We start from the raw sequence: 12380 nt of genomic DNA on the forward strand, positions 1-12380 counted from the left end.
AGAGTCAAAGGGATCACACAAACAAGACTGGTGTCTGCTGATACTAACTGATAGAATAAAAAAGGGAGAGAACGATCCAACATGGGATGAAGGATACACAGCAGACTCATAGAATGGCAGATGTCCTAAGCAGCACTCTGGCCTCAGAATCAGCCCTTAAGGCATTTGATCTGGCTGAAGAGCCCATGAGAGTATTTTAGGCATGGAAAGCCAAGACACTCTGAAAAAAAAAAAAAAAAGACCTAAATAAAAGATCTCTGCGAGTGAGATCCCAGTGGAAAGGATGGGGCCATCAAAGAAGGAGGTACCTTTCTCTGAAGGGAGGAGAGAACTTCCACTTTCACTATGACCCTGTCTGAATAAGATAGAAGTCAGTGAACTCAAAAGGCTTCCATAGCCTTGGCAACTCATGACTAGAGCATAGGGAGATTACTGAAGCCATAAACAAGAGTGTCAAATTGTTAAGTCAACAACAGGAGTCACTGTGTACTTTCTTCTAATGTGGGATCTGTCCTTAATATGCTGTCCAATGTGAAGTAAGGCTATAACTAGTACTGAAACAATATTTTACACTTTGTGTTTCTGTGTGCATGCAAACTGATGAAATCTTTACTTAATATATACTAAATCGATCTTCTGTTATAAAGATAATTGAAAATGAATCTTGATGTGAATGGAATGGGAGAGGGAGTGGGAGATGGGAGGGAAATCATGGAGAGGAAAGCCACTGTAATCCATAAACTGTACTTTGGAAATTTATATTTACTAAATAAAAGTTAAAAAAAATTTAAAAAAGAAAATAGGCTGCTCTAAGTTATTTGATGTAATCTCCAAGGTAATAAACTCATACTCAGGTGCAAAAATAACTGTAGGTGTTATACAAAAAGCAAAAAAGGAATCATAGCACATCAATACAAAAAATCAACAAAACACAAAGGGAGACAGAAAAGGGGAAAAGACAAATTAAATAATTATAATATTGACAGAAAACATTTACCAGCCAGCGCCATGGCTCACTAGGCTAATCCTCCCTCTGCGGCGCCTGCACCCCAGGTTCTAGTCCTGGTTGAGGCACCAGATTCTGTCCCGGTTGCTCCTCTTCCAGACAGCTCTCTGCTGTGGCCCGGGAAGGGAGTAAAATACAGATGACCTCAGCAAAATATTAGCAAAATAAATTCAATAGCACATTAAAAGGATGGTACCTAATTATCAAGCATGAATTATCCCTGGAGTGTAAAGATGTCCCAATACATGAAAAATCAATAAAATATAATAACACATTAACAGAATAAATAATACAAATTACACAATATCTCAATTAATGAAGAAAAACTGACAGAATTCAGTTAAAAACTCTCAACAAACTAAGAATAGATGTATGTTGATATGATAAAGGTCATAAAGACAAAACCAATAATTATTGTTATGTTTAATAGTGAAAAAGCTGAAAGCTTTTCCTGTAAAATCAGAAACAAGTCAAGGATGTCTACTTTTGCCAGTTAGTTAAATATAAGAATTAAATATAAGAATTTTTAACCATAATGATGAAAGAAAGAAAGAGAGAGAGAGAGAGAAAGGTAGTAGAGAGCAAGGAACGAAGGAATGGAAGAAGGAAGGAATAAAGGAAGAGAGGAAGCAAAAAGCATCCAAATCAGGAAAGAAGAAGGGAAATTTTCCTTGTTCACATTTAGAAAACTTGTTACATTTACTAAACTCTAAAAATCCCACCAAAAGATTATTAGTTAAAAAATGAATTTAGTAAGTTTGCAGGATACAAATCAACCTACAAAGTTTAGTAGCATTTATATGATTAACAACAAACTATTGTAAAAAGAAATTACCAAAACAAACCCATTTATAATACTTACAAAAAATAGAATTATTAGAAATGAATTTAATCAGAGGTAAAGATACGTACACTGAAAAGTATAAAACATTGATGAAAGAAGATAAAGACACAAACAAACGAAAATATATCTTGTGCATAAAAATTGCAAAAATTCATGTTCATGCTGCTTTAATTAATCCAAGGACTCAATAATTATTTATCAAAAATTTTAATAAAATATTTTTACAACATAGGGAAAAAAAGTCTAAAATTTGTATGGGACCACAGTTACCCCATGCAGACCAAACTTGAGCAAAAGGAACAAAGTTCAGGGCAGTATACTATCTGATTTCAAAAGATAATTCCCTACCATAGCAATCAAACAGTGAGATGGCAGACAGATATATAGAGATATGTAATCAATGACCCAGAAATAAATTGACTCAATGATAGTCAATTGATATTTTTATATGAAAGCAATAACATACAAAGGGAAAAATAAATCTCTTCTAGAAATGCTGTTGGGAAAACTAGAGTTCCACTTTGTACCATAAAAATAGTCCTTTGTTTCATATGATACATAAAAACCAACTCAAAAGCTATTGAAGAATGAACTATAAGAACTGAAACTTTTAAATTACTAGAAGTAAACACAGAGGGAAACTCTCATGATGTTGTTCTGGGCAATGATGTCCTGGATATGACTCCAAAAATGCACACAAGAAAAAAAATGGTTAAATGAAATTGCATCATAAAAATGCTCTGCATAGTCACAGAAACAATCATTAACAATGTGAAGAAAAAATTTAGGCCTGAGCCGCGGCTCACTAAGCTAATCCTCCGCCTTGCGGCGCCGGCACACCAGGTTCTAGTCACGTTTGGGCCACCGGATTCTGTCCCGGTTGCCCCTCTTCCAGGCCAGCTCTCTGCTATGGCCAGGGAGTGCAGTGGAGGATGGCCCAGGTGCTTGGGCCCTGCACCCCATGGAAGACCAGGAGGAAGAATCTGGCTCCTGGCTTCGGTTTGGAGTAGCTCCGGCCATGGCGGCCATTTGGGGAGTGAACCAACGGAAGGAAGACCTTTCTCTCTGTCTCTCTTTCTCACTGTCTAACTCTGCCTGTCTAATAAAAAAAAAAAGAAAAATAATAAAAATAATAGTAGCCTGTAACTACTATTTTAAAAAGCAGTATTCTAGAAACTCAAATTTTAAAAAAAATAACTATCATGTAATCCAGCAATCCCACTTCTGAATTTTTATCCAAATTGAAACCAGGATCTTAAGGCACTGTTGTGGTGTAGCTTGCAAAGCCACCTTCTGTGACACCAGCATCTCATATGGGTGTGGTTAATTTTCTGGTTGCTCCACTTCTGATCCAGCTCCCTGCTGGTGCATCTGGGGAAGTAATAGTTTAGGGACAAAGTGCTTGAGGCCTTGCCACCCACATAGGAGACCTGGAGGAAGCTCTTGTTTCCTGGATTTCGCCTGGTACAACCAGGGGCTTTACAAACATTTGAGGGAGTGAACCAGCAGATGAACAATCTCTCTCTCTCTCTCTCTCTCTCTCTCTGTGTGTGTGTGTGTGTGTGTGTGCGTGTATGTGTCTCCCTCCCTCTCTTTCTGTAACTCTGCTTTTTAAATAAAATATTTTAAAAAATCATAATCTCAAAGAAATAGTATTCCTATTTTGTCGTGTCATTTTCCGTACTGTCCAAGATGTATATATTTATTGGTTCCCCATTCTAATTAAGTATGTGAGGAAAACATATTAATTACTGTAGTTTTATAATTAAGATTATGATTTTCTCTAAAGTATCCACTATTTGTATTCCCAGTAGAAAGTTTACCTAGGTACCCCTGAAAGTGTTTAGATATTGAGGATGCTAAAGTCATAAAATTTTATTAAATATGTCAGTTTTAATTCTATACAATTTATGATTTAACCCTTTTTTTAATAACAGAGTAGCTATAGGATTTTAAATACTTTGTGACTATCAGTCATATATCAATAATTAGGATGAATTTTTACATAATAATAAATAATTTAAGCTGAATGATGGCAGATCTCAGTTCATGACACACACAGGCTATTCTTTATGAAAGAGAGGGAAGTAAAATGTTATAATACCTTGGGTGTGTGTCATCTCCAGGGGTTGCTCTCTGAGGGGAATAAAGGAGTATTTTATTCTTCTAAATAATTTCATGTTTATAGTGAATATGGACTTGGACTTTTGAGGATTTGGACTAGGCAAATGTTTCTTAGCTACAAAAATCAAAAGAATAACCTGCAAATGAAAACATAAATAGATATTCTGCTGAAACTCAAAAATAAACACATTTACACTGTGATAGACATTGTTGAAGAGTGAAAGCTGTAGCCACAACTTGAAGAAAACATTTCAAATGCATACAAGATAAAGGATTTATATCCAGAATATATAAAGAATACTCAAACTTCAACAATAAAAATGACATCAACTCAGTTACACTTGTCAAATTTTCTGGATGGACATTTCAGCAAAAAGATAAATGCACTGCAAATAAGAATGAAAAAATGTTCTGCATCATCAATCATAAAGTAAATACAAACTGAAACTACAAGGATATCACACTTGAATGTCAATTTTTTTAAAAAATGGAAAATAGTTATATTCTAACTATTAAAAACAGCTAGAAGTCATAACTGTACATGAAATGCCAAACCATAAAACCTTGTAACAGTTGCACAGTTTTTGTAAAATAAAATTAAACATAAAACTATCATGTCACTCAGTAATCCTACTACCCACTCAAAAGTAGTTATCCTAGAAAAATGAAAGCTGGTTCACACAAAAACCTGCACAAAATCGTTTGTTGCTTTGGTTCATAATCTCCAAAAGCTGGAAACAAATCCAATGCTATTCAATTGCTGAACCAACTGTGAAGTATATGTGGCATACTACTCAGAAATTATAAAGGACGCAATGTGTGTTTTAATTTAAAATGCATCTGGAAAGCCAAGACATGGTGGCAAAAAAAAAAAAAAAAAACAAAAAAAAAAAAACTAAATGAAAGAGTGAGATCACAGCAGGAAGAACTGGCCATCAAAGAAGGTACCTTTCTCTGAAGGAAGCAGAGAACTTCCATCTTGACTTTGACCCTTTCTAAATATGATCAGAGTTGGTGAACTCAAAAGGCTTCCATAGCCTTGGCAACTCATGACAAGAGCCTAGGGTGATTACTGATGCCATAAACAAGAGTGTCACTGTTAAATCAACAACAGGAGTCACTGTGCACTTACTCCCCATGTAGGATCTCTGTCCTTAATGCGTTGTACTATGTGAATCAATGGTGTAACTAGTAATCATCAGTACTTTACCTTTTGTGTTTTTGTGTGGGTGCAAACTGTTGAAATCTTTACTTAATATATACTAAATTGATCTTTGGTATATAAAGATAATTGAAAATGAATCTTGATGTGAATGGGATGGGAAAGGGAGCAGGAGATGGGAGGGTTGCAGGTGGGAGGGAAGTTATCGGGGGGGAGCCACTGTAATCCAAAAGCTGTACTTTGGAAATTTATATTTACTAAATAAAAGTTAAAAAAAATCAAATGCATCAAAGTATTTGAATCTCAGATGCATGAAGCTAAGTGAAAACTCATGTGCTCTGTGGCATCTGGAACTCAAAGTCCTAATCGAATAACACAAGTCAGTGGTTTTCAGGTGCTGGGGATGAAAGGAAAGGTTGACAACTAAGCGGTATAAAGAAATTTTCCTGGCAATGGAAATGTTTATTTTGATTGTGATGACAGTTACATGAAGTTTGTCAAAGCTCATAGAAATTATGATCTAGAAGATGAAATTTTAGTAGTATATAAATTTCATCATATAATTTTTTAAAATGAGGGAAAGCTGAAACAAAAACATCAAACATTACAAAAATTAAATAATATTTAAAGTTTATATAATTATGTCAGCATATGAATTATTGACATAATAATTGTATAATTCTGTGTTATACAAATTGTGCATATAAATGATTAATAGAATATTGTTTCATATTGTCTTTGTTTTCTGCTGTTATAACAGAATTTCATGCATTCAATAAATTACATACAACAGAAGTTATATGGCTCACATTTTAGAAGCTTAGAAGCCTGAGAGTGTGTCAGCAGTAAATGGGTTGAATCATCTCATAGAAGAAACCTTCACAGGGCAAGAGAGCACTCCACAGGGAGAACAAGGAGGCTGAACATGCACAGTAACAACATTAATCTGTTCATGAAGGCAGAGTCCTTATGACTCAGTCACCTTATAAATGAATCACCTCTAAATAGCATCATACTAGTAATTAAATTTCAATGTGTATTTTTGAGGAACAGTAAAGCCATAGCCTTTACACCAATTATATAATAAATTGGTATATAGTAAATTTTATATTTATGTCATGCTTCAATTTTATTATAAACTTAAATTATATTTTCATAAATTAAATTAAGGAAAGGATACAAATGAAGGTCTTAATCTTATCTGTGGCTAAGTCCATTATATTTTGTATTTCTTTTTAATTTTTAATTTTTTAAAAATATAAACAGGTATGCAAAGACTATACACATTTATGGGATGCTACGTGATGTTTCACTCCATGTACACACTGTGTAATGTTTAATCAGATTAAATGTATTTATGCCTTTAAACATTTAACGTTTCTTTAGGGAAAACATCCAAAATTCCATCTCCTAGTACAGAAATATACATTACATTAACATTAGCCACAGTTACTCCACTGTGTAATAGAACCTGAGAATGTCCTCCTCTTATCTAGCTATAACCTAGTACTCATCAATAAAACTTTTCCAAGCTTCCATCTCCAGTTCTGCCTAAACCTCTGGTAACCACCATTACATATTTAAATTCTATGCCATCATCTATGTTTTGTACTCCACTTATGAGTAAGATCATATGACATTTTCCTTCCTATATTTGGTTTATCTCATTTAACATAGTGATCTCTAGTTTAGTCCATGCTGTGGAAAGTGACAGTTCATCTCATTTTATGGCTGCACAACAATTGCTTATTCTGTTTTCTACTGTTCTGATAGAATAACACAGACTGAGTCACTGATAAAAGAAAAGAAAAGAGAACTACGGTTTCAACACACAAACATTTGGAAGACACATTCACATTACGGAAGATCTCTAGTATACGGAAAGAAAGAAATTCATGCTCATATGTTAAAAAATGTTTAGGATTAATAAGATTTCACAAATCCAAATATGAGTATTTATTGAATAAAAGTTAGTAGTCAAGATAATTTTTTTTAACTTTTATTTAAGGAATATAAATTTCCAAAGTACAGCTTATGGATTACAATGGCTTCCTCCCCCCATAACTTCCCTCCCACACACAACCCTCCCCTTTCCCTCTCCCTCCCCTCTTCCATTCACATTGATTCATTTTCCATTCTCTTTATATACAGAAGATCAGTTTAGCATATATTAAGTAAAGATTTCAACAGTTTGCACCCACATAGAAACACAAAGTGAACGATACTGTTTGAGGGCTAGTTATAGCATTAAATCACAATGTACAGCACACTAAGGACAAAGATCCTACATGAGGAGTAAGTGCACAGTGACTCCTGTTGTTGACTTAACAAATTGACACTCTTTTTTATGGCATCAGTAATCACCCTAGGCTCTTGTCATGAGTCGCCAAGGCTATGGAAGCTTTTTGAGTTCACCAACTCTGATCATATTTAGACAAGGTCATAGTCAAAGTGGAAGTTCTCTCCTCCCTTCAGAGAAAGGTATCTCCTTCTTTGATGACCTGTTCTTTTCACTGGGATCTCACTCACGGAGATCTTTCATGTAGGGTTTTTTTTTTGTTTGTTTGTTTGTTTTTTTGCCAGAGTGTCTTGGCTTTCCATGCCTGTAATACTCTCATGGGCTTTTCAGCCAGATCTGCGTGCCTTAAGGGCTGATTCCGAGGCTAGAGTGCTGTATAGGACAGAATGGGAAAAAAATATTTGCAAACTATGCAACAGATAAAGGGTTGATAGCCAGAATCTACAAAGAAATCAAGAAACTCCACAACATCAAAACAAACAACCCACTGAAGAGATGGGCCAAGGACCTCAACAGACATTTTTCAAAAGAGGAAATCCAAATGGCCAACAGACATAGGAAAAAATGTTCAAGATCACTAGCAATCAGGGAAATGCAAATCAAAACCACAATGAGGTTTCACCTCACCCCATCGAGAATGGCTCACATTCAGAAAGCTACCAGCAATAGATGCTGGAGAGGATGTGGTGAAAAAGGGAAACTAACCTACTGTTGGTGGGAATGCAAACTGGTTAAGCCACTATGGAAGTCAGTTTGGAGATTCCTCAGAAACCTGAAGATAACCCTACCATTCAACCCAGCCATCCCACTCCTTGGAATTTACCCAAAGGAAATGAAATTGGCAAACAAAAAAGCAGTCTGCACATTAATGTTTATTGCAGCTCAATTCACAATAGCTAAGACCTGGAACCAACCCAAATGCCCATCAACAGTAGACTGGATAAAGAAATTATGGGACATGTACTCTATAGAATACTATATAGCAGTCAAAAACAATGAAATCCGGTCATTTGCAACAAGATGGAGGAATTTGGAAAACATCATGCTGAGCGAAATAAACCAGTCCCAAAGGGACAAATATCATATGTTCTCCCTGATCGGCGACAAGTAACTGAGCACCAAAGAGGAAACCTGTTGAAGTGAAATGGACACTATGAGAAACAGTGACCTGATCAGCTTTTGTCTGACTGTTGATGTACAATGTAATACTTTATCCATTTTAGTATTTTTTGGTTATAGTACTATTGGTTGAACTCTCTAATTAACACACAATTATTCTTAGGTGTTTAAATTTTAACTGAAAAGTGATCCCTGTTAGGAATCAGGAAAGCATTATGCTGAGTGAAATAAGTCAGTCCCAAAGGGACAAATACCACTTGTTCTCCCTGATCGGTGACAACTAACTGAGCACCAAAAAGGAAACCTGTTAAAGTGAAATGAACACTATGAGAAACGGTGACTTGATCAGCCCTTGCCCTGACTGTTGATGAACAACTTAATATGTTATCCCTCTTAGTATTTTTTGTTTATTTGTTCTACTTAATACTTTTGGTTGAATACTGTAATCAATACACAGTTATTCTCAAGTGCTGAACCTTAACTGAAAAGTGATCACTGTTAAATATAAGAGTGGGAGTAAGAGAGGGAAGAGATGTGCAATTCGGGACATGCTCAAGCTGACTTACCTCAAACGGTAGAGTTAGAAACATACCAGGAGATTCCAATTCAATCCCATCAAGGTGGCATGTACCAATGCCATCTCACTAGTCCCAGTGATCAATTTTTGTTCACAATTGATCATAATGATAGGACTAAGAGCCAAAGGGATCACACAAACAAGACTAGTGTCTTCAAATAATGACTAATAGAATAAAAAAGGGAGAGAACGATCCAACATGGGAAGCGAGATATACAGCAGACCCATAGAATGGCAGATGTCCTAAAGATAATTGTTTTTTTAAAGATTTATTTATTTATTTGGAAGAAAAGTTACACAGAGAGATAAAGAGAGACAGAGAGAGAGAGAAAAATAGAGAGGGCTTCCATCCACTGGTTCACTCCCCAATTGGCCACAACGGCCAGAGGTGTGCTGATCTGAAGCCAGGAGCCAGGAGATTCTTCTGGGTCTCCCATATAGGTACAGGGTCCCAAGGACTTGGGCCATGTTCCACTGCTTTTCCAGGCCATTGCAGGGAGCTGGATCAGAAGTGGAGCAGCCAGGACTCCAGCTGACATATGAGATGCTGGCACTGCAGGTGGCAGCTTTACCACTATGCCACAGTGCCAGGCCCTGGAATAATTATTTTTGTAGCTTTCACATCCAAATTAAAATCAGAACCATTAATAGAGACCAACTGATTATATTTTTCCAAGAAATAAAATTTCAAAATATTTGCATATTAGTAGATAGAAAACCAAAATATTTTGCTTTTATTTGTTGTTTTTACTGTAATTCACACTAAACGGAAAAGTGGAACTACTCTAATCTAATTGAGCTCATTTGAAAAGACCTGCCAAGGCAGCCTGAATGATTTATTCTGTTGCTAGAACAAAAACCAATAAAGGAGACAGAAACCTAATTTTTCTCATTAAAAAATAGTAAATATATTTAGCCAGTAACAAGATAGGATATCTTATTGACACGGCACATTATTAAGCCAATCTCACCCTCATCTACAGAGTTAAATTGCACAAGATAGTAGATTAATGTTCACAGGTTGGACAGGCAAGAAATGTGACTAGTTAGCTTAACATACTGATGAGCTTTATTTCAAGTAGGATGTAAGACTTTTAAAATATGTTAGTCTGATGTTTGTATTATCATTGGTGATTCCTGTTACTGTCATAACTTACCGCTACTACCACTGTCAATATTATTGCCTAAACTTAATTGATTTTGATCAAAGTAAGCTATTTTTGTGACTCACTTCACTTAAGATAATCTTAACACTAATTCTATGATATTGCCATTATTTTATTGTATTTAATAAAAAATGGAGCTCAGAAAGATCATATTTTTTAAAGATTTATTTTATTTATTTGAAAGTCACTGTGCACTTACTCCTCATGTAGGATCTCTGTCCTTAGTGTGCTGTACATTGTGATTTAATGCTATAACTAGTACTCAAACAGTATTTTTCACTTCATGTTTCTGTGTGGGAGCAAACTGTTGAAATCTTTACTTAATATATGCTAAACTGATCTTCTGTATATAAAGAGAATTGAAAATGAATCTTGATGTGAATGGAAGGGGAGAGGGAGTGGGAAAGGGGAGGGATGCGGGTGGGAGGGAAGTTATTGGGGGGGGGGAAGCCATTGTAATCCATAAGCTGTACTTTGGAAATTTATATTCATTAAATAAAAGTTAAAAATAAAAAAAAAGAAAGAGTTACACAGAGAGGAGAAGCAGAGAGAGAGAGAGAGGGGGGTCTTCCATCTGCTAGTTCACTCCCCAGATGGCCGCAACGGCCAGAGCTGCGCCGATCAGAAGCTAGGAGCCAGGAGCTTCTTCCGGGTCTCCCATGCGGGTGCAGGGGCCCAAGGGCTTGGGCCATCCTCCACTGCCTTCCCAGTCTACAGCAGAGATCGGAAGTGGAGCAGCCAGGTCTCAAACCAGCGCCCACATGGGATGCCGGCACTTCAGGCCAGGGTGTTAACCCGTTGCACCACAACGCAGGCCCCAGAAAGATCATATTTTGTGATCAAAATAATTAAAAAACTTGAAATTGACGTGTTGAGAAAGCATATTGTTACCTTTTAAAAGATTTATTTATTTGTTTAATTATTTATTTATTTGAAAGAGTAAAAGAGACATACAGAGATCTTCCATCTGCTGGTTCACACCCTAAATGGTCAAGACACCAGAGCTGGGCCAAGCCCAAACCAGGAGCCAGGAACTCCTTCCTGGTGCTCAACAATGATGCAAAAGTTCATGTGCTTGACCATATTCCATTGCCTCAGCAGGTGCATTAGGAGAAACCTAGATGTGAAGTAGACAACTGACCTTGTTATAGTAGGCTGATATTGCCCAGTGGGAGCTCAACCTGCTTCACCATAATGGCAGGCCCAGAGCACATTTTCTTACCAAGTTAGAAGAGAGTTTCATGAAAGATAGTCATGTGAAAATAGGTGAGTGATTAGCACTGAAAGTGGGATAATTTAAACAAATTTCATTATGTAACATTTTAAACACAATAAATATTTTTAAAATAGAGAATACATACCAGAAAACACATTGACATTAAATATAAACACAGTCATCCTTTGGTGTCTGTTGGCAGATTGCTTCTAGGAGCCCTCTAGATATCAAAACCCATGAACTCAAATTCCTTACATAAAATGGTGTAATATTTGCATATAACAGACAAAACACTCCTATGTATACTTATGTGATGTCTAGGTTACCCATAATACCTACAATAATATAAATTCTGTGCAAATGGTTATTAAATGTATCCTTTAGAGATGCAATATTTTTACAATATTTTCAATGCGCAATTTGTTGAATCCCACAGTACAGAAATCACAGATGCAGAGGGCCAACTATAGACTCAACATTCAAATGAAAGAAAAATGGCAATAATTATCTTCCTAGAATTTTATCTATAATCACATTGTATCTATTAAAAACTGATAAAAATTAAAAGAAAAAAATATCCATCCCAGTTAAAGATCCTACACTATCTATTTCAGAGTATGACTATATAATAAGTGTTTGATTTCTAGGGGAGATAATTTCCTTCTTAGTACTCTTTCATTTCACACTTTCTTGTCTATTTCAACATAGTTATTTCCATATTATTTTTCAGATTGTTGTTTCAGAAATTTACAAATTTCCATAAATTGCTTATTGAGATTTCCAAGTAAAATAAATTAAAAAAATCTCTAGCCCTAAACCATGCTTCATTCATAATGGATCATGCAAAATAGATCTAATGTTTCTGGA

Source organism: Oryctolagus cuniculus, chromosome 4, assembly GCF_051225735.1.
Source record: "Oryctolagus cuniculus isolate XC-2025 breed Fujian yellow rabbit chromosome 4, ASM5122573v1, whole genome shotgun sequence".
NCBI classification, from domain to species: Eukaryota; Metazoa; Chordata; class Mammalia; order Lagomorpha; family Leporidae; genus Oryctolagus; species Oryctolagus cuniculus.